Raw genomic sequence first — 9786 nt, forward strand, 5'->3', positions numbered from 1 at the left:
TAACATGGAGGAACCTGGAAGGCATTATGCTGAGCGAAATGAGTCAGAGGCAAAAGGTCAAATACTGTATAAGACCACTATTACAAGATCTTGAGAAATAGAAAGAACGGAGAAGAACACATACTTTTGTGGTTACAAAGGGGGGAGGGAGGGAGGGAGGGGGAGGGTTTTTTATTGATTAATCAGTAGATAAGAACTGCTTTGGGTGAAGGGAAAGACAACACTCAATACAAGGAAGGTCAGTCTAATTGGACTGGACTAAAAGCAAAGAGGTTTCCGGGATAAAATGAAAGCTTCAAAGGTCAGCGGAGCAGGGGCGGGGGTCTGGGGAACATGGTTTGAGGGGACTTCTAAGTCAATGGGCAAAACAATTCTATTATGAGAACATTCTGCATCCCACTTTGAAATGTGGCGTCTAGGGTCCTAAATGCCAACAAGCGGCCATCTAAGATACATCAATTGGTCTCAACCCACCTGGAGCAAAGGCAAAGGAAGAACACCAAGGTCACACGACAACTAAGAGCCCAAGAGACAGAAAGGGCCACATGAACCAGAGACCTACATCATCCTGAGACCAGAAGAACTAGTTGGTGCCCGGCCACAATCGATGACTGCCCTGACAGGGAGCACAACAGAGAACTCCTGAGGGAACAGGAGATCAGTGGGATGCAGACCCCAAATTCTCATAAAAAGACCATACTTAATGGTCTGACTGAGACTAGAGGAATCCCGGAGGCAATGCTCCCCAGACCTTCTGATGGCACAGGACAGGAACCATCCCCGAAGACAACTCATCAGGCATGAAAAGGACTGGTCAGCCGGAGGGGAGAGAGATGCTGATGAAGAGTGAGCTAATTAAATCAGGTGGACACTGGAAAGTGTGTTGGCAACTCTTGACTGGAGGGGGGATGGGAAGATAGAGAGAGAGGGAAGATGGCAAAATTGGCACGAAACGAGAGACTGAAAGGGCTGACTCAATAGGGGGAGAGCAAGTGGGAGAAGGGAGTAAGATGTATGTGAACTTACATGTGACAGACTGATTGGAATGGAAAATGTTCACTTGAAGCTTAATAAAAATTAATTAAAAAAAAAAGAGAAACTACAGACTGGGAAAAAATATTGGGCTATGACATATCTGACAAGGGTCTAATCTTTAAAATTTATAAAATACTACAACACCTCAACAACAAAAAGACAATTCAATTAAAAATGGGCAAAGGATTTGAACAAACATTTCACCAAAGAAGACATTCAAGCAGTTAACAGACACATGAGGGAATGATCGGGATCAATAGCCATTAGAGAAATGCAAGTCAAAACTACAATGAGATACCATCTCATTCTGATATTACTGGCACTAAATAAAAAAAAAAAAGGAAGAAAATAACAAACGTTGAAGAGGTTGTGGGGAGATTGGAACTCTTACAAACTGCTGGTGGGAATATAAAATGGTAAAAACCACTATGGAAAATGATATGTTGCTTCCTTAAAAAGCTAGCAATAGAAACACCATAAAATCCAGCAGTCTCACTCCTAGGAGTATATCTTAGAAAAATAAGAACTGTCACATGAATAGACATATGCACATCCATGTTTATGGAGCGTTAGTCACAATGGCAAAAAGATGGGAGCAACCTAAATGCCCATCAACAAGAAAAAATTATAGTACAAACACAATGGAGTTCTACACAACGATGAACAACAATGATCAATCTGCCAAATATCTCACAACATAGATAAATCTGGAGGGCATTATACTGAGTGAAATAAATCAATCACAAAAGGACAAATATTGCATGAGACCACTATCATAAAAAAAAAAAAAAAAGGTTTAAACACAGAAAAAAACAAAAAAATATTTGATGTTTACCAGGGAATGGAGGGATGGGGAGGAGAAATCACTAGCCAGATTGTAGACAAGTGTTAACTTTGGTGAACAGAAAGGTAACACATAATATAGGGAAAGCCAGCACAATTTGACCAAGGCAAAGTTATAAAAGCTTCCTGTTGTCATAGGTGCCATCAAGTCAGTTCCGACTCATAGCAACATCACACACAGCAGATTGAAACACTGCCCGGTCCTGTGCCAGCCTTACAGTTATTGTGATGCTTGAGCTCATTGTTGCAGCCACTGTGCCAGACCACCTCCTTAAGGGTCTTCCTCTCTTTTGCTAACCCTCAACTTTACTAAGCATGTTGTCCTTCTCCAGGGACTGGTCCCTACTGATCCAAAATATGTGAGACGAAGTCTTGCCATCCTTGCCTCAGAAGAGCTTTCTGGTTATACTACTTCCAAGATAGATTTGTTATTCTTTTGGCAGTCCATGGTATATTCAATATTCTTTGCCAACACCATAATCCAAAGGTTTCAGTTCTTCTTAGGTCTTCCTTATTGATTGTCCAGCTTTCAGGCGCATAAGAGTTGGTTTAAAATACCATGGCTTGGACCAGGCCCACCTTAGTCCTAAAAGTGACATCTTTGCTTTTTAACACTTTAAAGAGATCTTTTGCAGTAGATTTACCCATTGTATTAAGTCATTTGATTTCTTTATTTAATATTTTTTTAATTGTAATTTAGATGAAGGTTTACAGAGCAAACTAGTTTCTCATTAAACAATTAGTACATATACTGCTTTGTGACATTGGTTGCCAACCCCATGACACGTCAGCATTCTCCCCTTCTCGACCTTGTGTTCCCCATTACCAGCTTTCCTGTCCCCTTCTGCCTTCTCGTAATTACCCCTGGGCAGGTGTGCCCATTTAGTTGCATTTTGGTTTATGGGCCTCTCTAATCTTTAGCTTAAGGATGAACTTCAGGACTAACATCATTACTGCACTAAAAGAGCATCCGGGGGTCATACTCTCAGAGTTTCTCCAGTCTCTGTCAGACCAATAAGTCTCATCTATTTGTGTGTGTGTGAGTTAGAATTTTGTTCTAGATTTGTCTCCAGCTCTGTCCAGGCCCCTCTATTGTGATCCCTGTCAGATAAGTTAGTGTTGGTAGCTGGGCACCATCTAATTGTGCTGGACTCAGTCTGGCAGGGGCTGTGGTAGTTGTAGTCCATTAGTCCTTCGGATTAATCTTTTCTTCGTGTCTTTGATTTTCTTCATTCTCCCTTGCTCCAGATGGAGCGAGACAAATGGAGCATTTTAGATGGCTGCTCACAAGCTTTTAAGACAAAGACCCAAATCACTAAAGAAGGATGTAGAACATTTTTTTTTTTTTAATAAACAATGCCATGTCAATTGAGCTAGATGTTCCCCAAGACCATGGTCCCACAGCCCTCAGCCCAGTAGTTTGGTCCCTCATGGAGTTTGGATGTGTCCATGGAGCTTCCACGACTTTGCCTTGGGCAAGTTATGCTGGTGGAATTTCACAGTATTGTGTAAAGTCTTACCCTTCATCAAAGTTACCACTTATCTATTGTCTATTTAGGGTTTTTCCCTCCCCCTTTTTCTCTCCTTCATAACCATCAAAGATTGTTTCTTTTTATATGTAAACCTTTTCACGAATTTTTATAGTAGTAATCTTGTATATTTGTCCTTTCATGATTGACTTATTTCAGTCAGCATAATGCCCTCCAGATTTATCTACACTGTGAGATGCTTCGCAGATTCATCATTGTTCTTTATCATTGTGTAGTACTCCATTGTGTGTATATGCCATAGTTTTTTTAATCCATTCATCTGTTGATCAGCATCTAGGTTGTTTCCATCATTTTTGCTATTGTGAACAATGCTGCAATGTACATGGGTATGCATTTGTCTATTTATGTGACATTTCTTGTTTCTCTAGGATATAGTCTTAAGAGTGGAATTGCTAGATTATATGTATTCCTATTTCTAGCTTTCTAAGGAAGTGCAGTATCATTTTCCAAATGGTTGTACCATCAGTGCATAAGATGTCCCTCTCCAAAATTTGCTTTTCTCTGTTTTTTTTTTTTTTTTTTAGTCATGCCAGTAATGTCGGGGTGAGATGGTTTCTCATTGCGGTTTTGATTTGCATTTCTCTAATGGTTAGTGATTGACAGCATTTCCTCATGTGCCTGTTAGCTGCTTGAATGTTTTCTTTGATGAAGTGTCTGTTCATATCCTTTGCCTCTTTTTTAATTGGATTATTTGTTTTTTTATTGTAGAGGTGTTGGATTTTCCTGTAGATTTTAGACATTTGACCTTTGTCAGATTTGTCATAGCCAAAATTTTTTTCCCAGTCTGTAGGTTCTCTGTTTACTGTTTTGGTGAAGTCTTTTGATGACCATAAGTGTTTAATTTTTAGAAGGTCCCGATTGTCTAGCTTAACTTCTGGTGTTTGTGTATTGTTAGTTATGGTTTGTATCCTGTTAATGCTGTGTATTAGGGCCTCTAGAATTGCCCTATTTTTTTCCTTCTATGATCTTTAAAGTTCTTGGTTTTATATTTAGGTATTTGACAAAAATATGGACCGCTTCACAAATTTAAGGGTCATCGTTGCTCAGGGGTCATGCTAATCTTCTCTGTATCATTCCAGTTTTAGTATATGTGCTGCCTAAGTAAGCATTGTTGTTTGATTTCTTAACTACTGCTTCAATAGGCATTGATTGTGGATACAAGCAAAATGAAATCTGACAACTTTAATCATTTCTCCATTTACCATAATGTTACTTATTGGTCCAGTTGTGAGAATTTTTGTTTTCTTTATGTTGAAGTGTAATCCATACTGAAGACTAGTCTTTGGCTATCATCAGTAAGTGCTTCAAGTCCTCTTCACTTTCAGCAAGCAAGGTTGTGTCATCTGCATAATGCAGGTTGTTGAGTCTTCCACAAATCCTGATGCCTTGTTCTTTTTCATATAGTCCAGTTTCTTGGATTATTTGTTCAGCATACAGATTGAATAAGTATGGTGAAAGCATACAACCCTGATGCACACCATATCTGATTTTAAGCCATGCAATATCCCCTTGTTCTGTCCAAATGACTGCCTCTTGATCTATGTACAGGTTCCTCATGAGCACAATTAAGTGTTTTGGAATTCCCATTCCTCACAATGTTATCCATAATTTTTTATGATCCATACATTCAAATGCCTTCGCTTAGTCAATGAAACATCTGTGCTTTTAGCCATGATCCATCTGACATCAGCAATAATATCCCTGGTTCCACATCCTCTTCTGAATTCAGCTTGGATTTCTGGAAGTTCCCTGTTGATGTACTACTGCAACCTTCTTTGAAAGATCTTCAGCAAAATTTTACTTGCGTGTGATATTAATGATATTGTTAGATAATTTCCACATTCTGTTGGATCACCTTTCTTTGGAATAGGCATAAATATGGATCTCTTCCAATTTGTTGGCTGTTTTCCAAATTTCTTGGCATAGATCACTGAGCACTTCAAGTGCTCCATCCATTTGTTGAAACATTTCAAGTGGTATTCCATCAATTCCTGGATCCTTGTTTTTCACCAATGTTTTCAGTGCAGATTAGACTTCTTCCTTCAGTTCTATAGGTTCTTGATGATATGCTTCCTCCTAAAATGGTTTAATGTTGACTAATTGGTACAGTGATTCTGTGTATTATTTCCATCTTCTTTTGATGCTTCCTGTGTTGTTCAGTATTTTGCCCATTGAATCCTTCAGTACTGCAACTCAAAGCTTGATTTCTTTCTTCAGTTCTTTCAGCTTTAGAAATGCCAAGTGTGTTCTTCCCTTTTGGTTTTTTAACTCCAGGCCTTTGCACATGTCATTATAATACTTTACTTTGTCTTCTTGAGTCTACCTTTGAAATCTTCCATTCAGTTCTTTGACTTCATCATTTCTTCCATTTGCTTTAGCTACTTGACATTCAAGAGCAAGTTTCAGAGTCTCTTCTGACTTCCATCTTGGTCTTTTTTTCTTTCCTGTCTTTTTAATAACCTTTTGCTTTCTTCATGTATGGTGTCCTTGATGTCATTCTGCAACTTGTCTGGACTTCGGTAATCAGTGTTCAATGTGTCAAATCTATTCTTGAGATGTTCTCTAAATTCAGGTGGGATATATTCAAGGTCATACTTGTGGACTTGTTCTCATTTTCTTCAGTTTCAACTTGAACTTGCATATGAGCAATTGATGTCCTGTTCCAGAGTTGGGAAACCTCATATTGAGGTTTTCCATGGTCTCTCTCCACAGATGTAGTCAATTTGATTCCTGCGTATTCCATCCAGTGAGGTCCACGTGTATAGTCTCCATTAACGTTGGTGAAAAAAGCTTCCTAGATACATCCAGACACCTTGAGGGACCAAGGTACTGGAACTGAGGGCTAGGGACCATTGTCTCAGGGGACATCTTGGTCAACTGGCATAATATAGTTTATAAAGAATATGTTCTACATCCTACTTTGGTAAGTACCATCTGAGGTCTTAAAAAGTTGCTAGTGGCCATCTAAGATACATTTATAGGTCCCATCCCACTCAGAGCAAAGGAGAATGAAAACCGAAAACTCATGGAAAATATTAGTCCAAAGGACTAATAGACCACATGAACCACAGCCTCCACCAGCCTGAGCCCAGAAGAACTAGATAGTGCCCAGTTACCACCACAGACCATTCTGACAGGGATCACAGTAGAGGGTCCTGGACAGAGCAGGAGAAAAATGTAGAACAAAATTCAAATTTACAAAAATAGACCAGGCTTACTGGTCTGAAACACACTGGATGAACTTCCAAAACTATGGTCCCCAGAAATCTTGCTAGCTCAGAGCTGAAGTCATTCCCAAAGTCCACCTTTTAGCCAAAGATTAGACAGCCTATAAAACAAAAACACAAGTGAGGGACATGCTTCTTAGTTCAGTCAAATATATGAGACCAAGTGGGCAACACCTGCCCAATAGCAAAGACAAGATAAGACTGCAGAAAGGAATAGGAAAACTGGACCCAAATGGACATGGGGAACCCAGAGTGGAAAGGGGGAGAATGTTGAGACATTGTGGGGATTGCAACCAATGTCACAAAACAATTTCTGTATAAATTTTTGAATGAGAAACTAAATTGCACTGTGAAGTTTGACCTAAAGCACAATAAAATTAAATTTTAAATGAATTCTGAAAAAATTGAGTTAAGAGGCTTCTGAATCCTGGCCAAAGGAACAGTCCTATGTTAAGAATTTGTATTCACTATTGTATAGCTGTATTTAAAAGACCATGCTGTGACACATGATTATTAATGTAGACTTACAATTCCAAGAATACTCATCCACAATTTTTATAAAGATGAACAAATGCAATGCATTCACTTGTGCTTCAATATTCTTCATAAACTAGTCATCAACTACTGGGTGAACCACTCAAAGGTAAATTTGTACCAAATTGAAAGAGCAGAGGAAAATTCAGATGCAACAAAACTAAAGAAAGATTACACTTTATCGAAATGTTTGTGAATCAAATTTCACTACTGCTTTTGGAACCTAAATACTTTGCTTCCTAAACTGCTATTGTAGATGGATGTCCTGATCAGAAATGTTTTTATCCAATTCAGTTATATCTATACACTACAATCACATTTGATTGTCTTTGAAATTCATGTGTAATTCAAATGTGTATCTCTTTTATTTGTAGTTCTATGGTCCTGTATATCAGTTTCTTCTGAATAATACCTTTTTAGGAACTTCTAAGTTAAAGAAAATCCCAAAACAATTACGGATACTAAAAGCATTTGACATTTTAAGAGTTATACTGAATTGCATAGAGTATCAAATGCAGGAGAAAAGACTTTATCTAAATATCCATGCAATTGCTGAGAAGTTATTGTGGATTAGTAAATTGTAGCTTTTAATTTTTATTATAAAGCTCTGGTAACTAAGTAATTATGTGCTCCCTATTTACAGTAGTATGTTTTTCAAGATTATATATAATGAATCAAGGGCATAAACAGGTGTTTACATATCCTCAAGCTCTCCTGTGTTTAAGTAAAGATTCCCTACATACGCGTACGATTCCCCAGGCATACACATAGTTCAATTTACAAAAGAAGAAGCAATCTTATATCAAGATTTTGATTGACTAAAAGTATCTATCTCTCTATCTAAATGCTGATAGCTGTTTTATCTAACAATTTTTATATAGCGTATCCCTAGTTCCCTAGTTACAGCTATAAAGAGAGAAAAATTTACTCGGAAAACAAAGACAATAATTCTTTCAGACAGAGTAGAGCCAGCAGGTTGACATCTGCAAATTATGCAAATAGAGTAGAAAACAACTAGGTCCTAATAAGCAACCCCCGATTCAGACGGAAAGGGGAGTGGGAGAAAGACTCTTCTCAGATAATTATTAAAGTTGGGAGGGCACTTATTCCCAGGGTGCATCTCAGGGAGGACGAGTTTGGTTTGGCTTGCCTCCTCAAGTGGAAATTAAAGTGTGAATTAAAAAATGACATGCTGAGTTTTAGGAGAGGCTTCTTCTCTTTTTGCCAAAGAGCAGCATTGGGTAGAGGGCAAGAAGTCATTGATTTTGAAGCTTCGATGCACTTTTTATACCCTTATGGTGAATAGTAAGTAGTTTAATGCTGTTTACATTAGGAACTTCATGTATAATGTTAATAAATAGAGTGTTTGCATTGCTGCTCCTTTAATGTGACAGAACGTTGCCACTTGCTTCTTAATATTTTTGATTAACAATGAAATAAAGTCTTTATTAAGGAATAAGAACAGCAAATTTACTCTCAAAGGTAATATAAATGCACATGTAAAGCTCATGATTATGTTAATTTTTTTCTAAATTAACTAATATGTGTAGGTTCATAGAGTTTCAGAGAATTGAAAGCTCTCATCTTAATGAAATCTTATGACAAGTGCTGTTTTATACTAAAATTTTACAAAACACGATGCAATAAAGTTATTAAATATGGGACAGTATGAAATGGATTAGCCTGGATAATAACGAAAGGCAAGATACACTTCTGCCGACTCATTCCTATGCCACATATGCAATAAACTCAATTTATAGACCAAAAAACCGAAATCCAAACCTACCGCCATTGAATTGATTCCTACTCATAGCGACCCTATAGGACAGAGTAGAACTGTCCCATAGAGTTTCTAAGGCTGTATTTAGGGAAGCAGGCTGTCACATCTTCTCCCACAGAGCAGCTGGTGGATTCCAACGGCTGACCTTTCATAGAACAGGTGACATTTAAACTTTCCACTGATCACCTGTACGATACAGTTAGAGGAATGTTCACTGAGTTTCTGGAATTGCTAAATTCAAAGTCATGACTAAGCTTTGGAAATGAAGGATTCAAAATCTGAATGGTATTTGTGAAAGGTAAAAGACAAAGCAAATGTTTTTCTGTAAAGATACATGAGAAAATACAAGCCTTTACCATAAGACAGTAGTAAAGAGACAAAGAACACGAGAAGGGAAAATATAACTACCTACTGTTTGAAGCACCTTCTACGTGCCAAGCACTAAGTACTTTAAACACAGTATTTTCAATCCTCACAACGATGGCACAAGATAAGTGTGATGTGATATCTCTCCCCTCCATTTTGTGTGTTTTGTTTGTTTTTTTTGTACAGATAAGTGACGAGTGTCTCAGGAAAAGAGTTACTCCCCCAAGGTCAGGCAATAAGAAAGGAGAACATGAAATCTCAGTGTAGCCGCACACAGGCACATTTGAAAGTTTAGTTGCTTATTCAGTGAATAAATATGGAAACATTCAATGTCAAAATGGTGAAACTGTCTTTCCACTATCTCCAGACCTGTCAGACATGTATTTACATATAGCTTTTAGTTTTTTTAGTTTTAATTCCAACAATTCAAAGAGATATAGGAAAATATATA

The 9786-nt window shown here is 37.8% G+C and overlaps 1 non-coding gene across 1 annotated transcript; it reads right to left on the minus strand.

The window, feature by feature from the left end:
* Window positions 1–4430: 4430 nt before the first annotated feature.
* Window positions 4431–4537, minus strand: LOC126077610 (U6 spliceosomal RNA). The gene has a single exon (XR_007517786.1). It is a non-coding gene; the product is annotated as a U6 spliceosomal RNA (small nuclear RNA).
* Window positions 4538–9786: the final 5249 nt, after the last annotated feature.

Source organism: Elephas maximus, chromosome 5, assembly GCF_024166365.1.
Source record: "Elephas maximus indicus isolate mEleMax1 chromosome 5, mEleMax1 primary haplotype, whole genome shotgun sequence".
Taxonomy (NCBI): Eukaryota; Metazoa; Chordata; class Mammalia; order Proboscidea; family Elephantidae; genus Elephas; species Elephas maximus.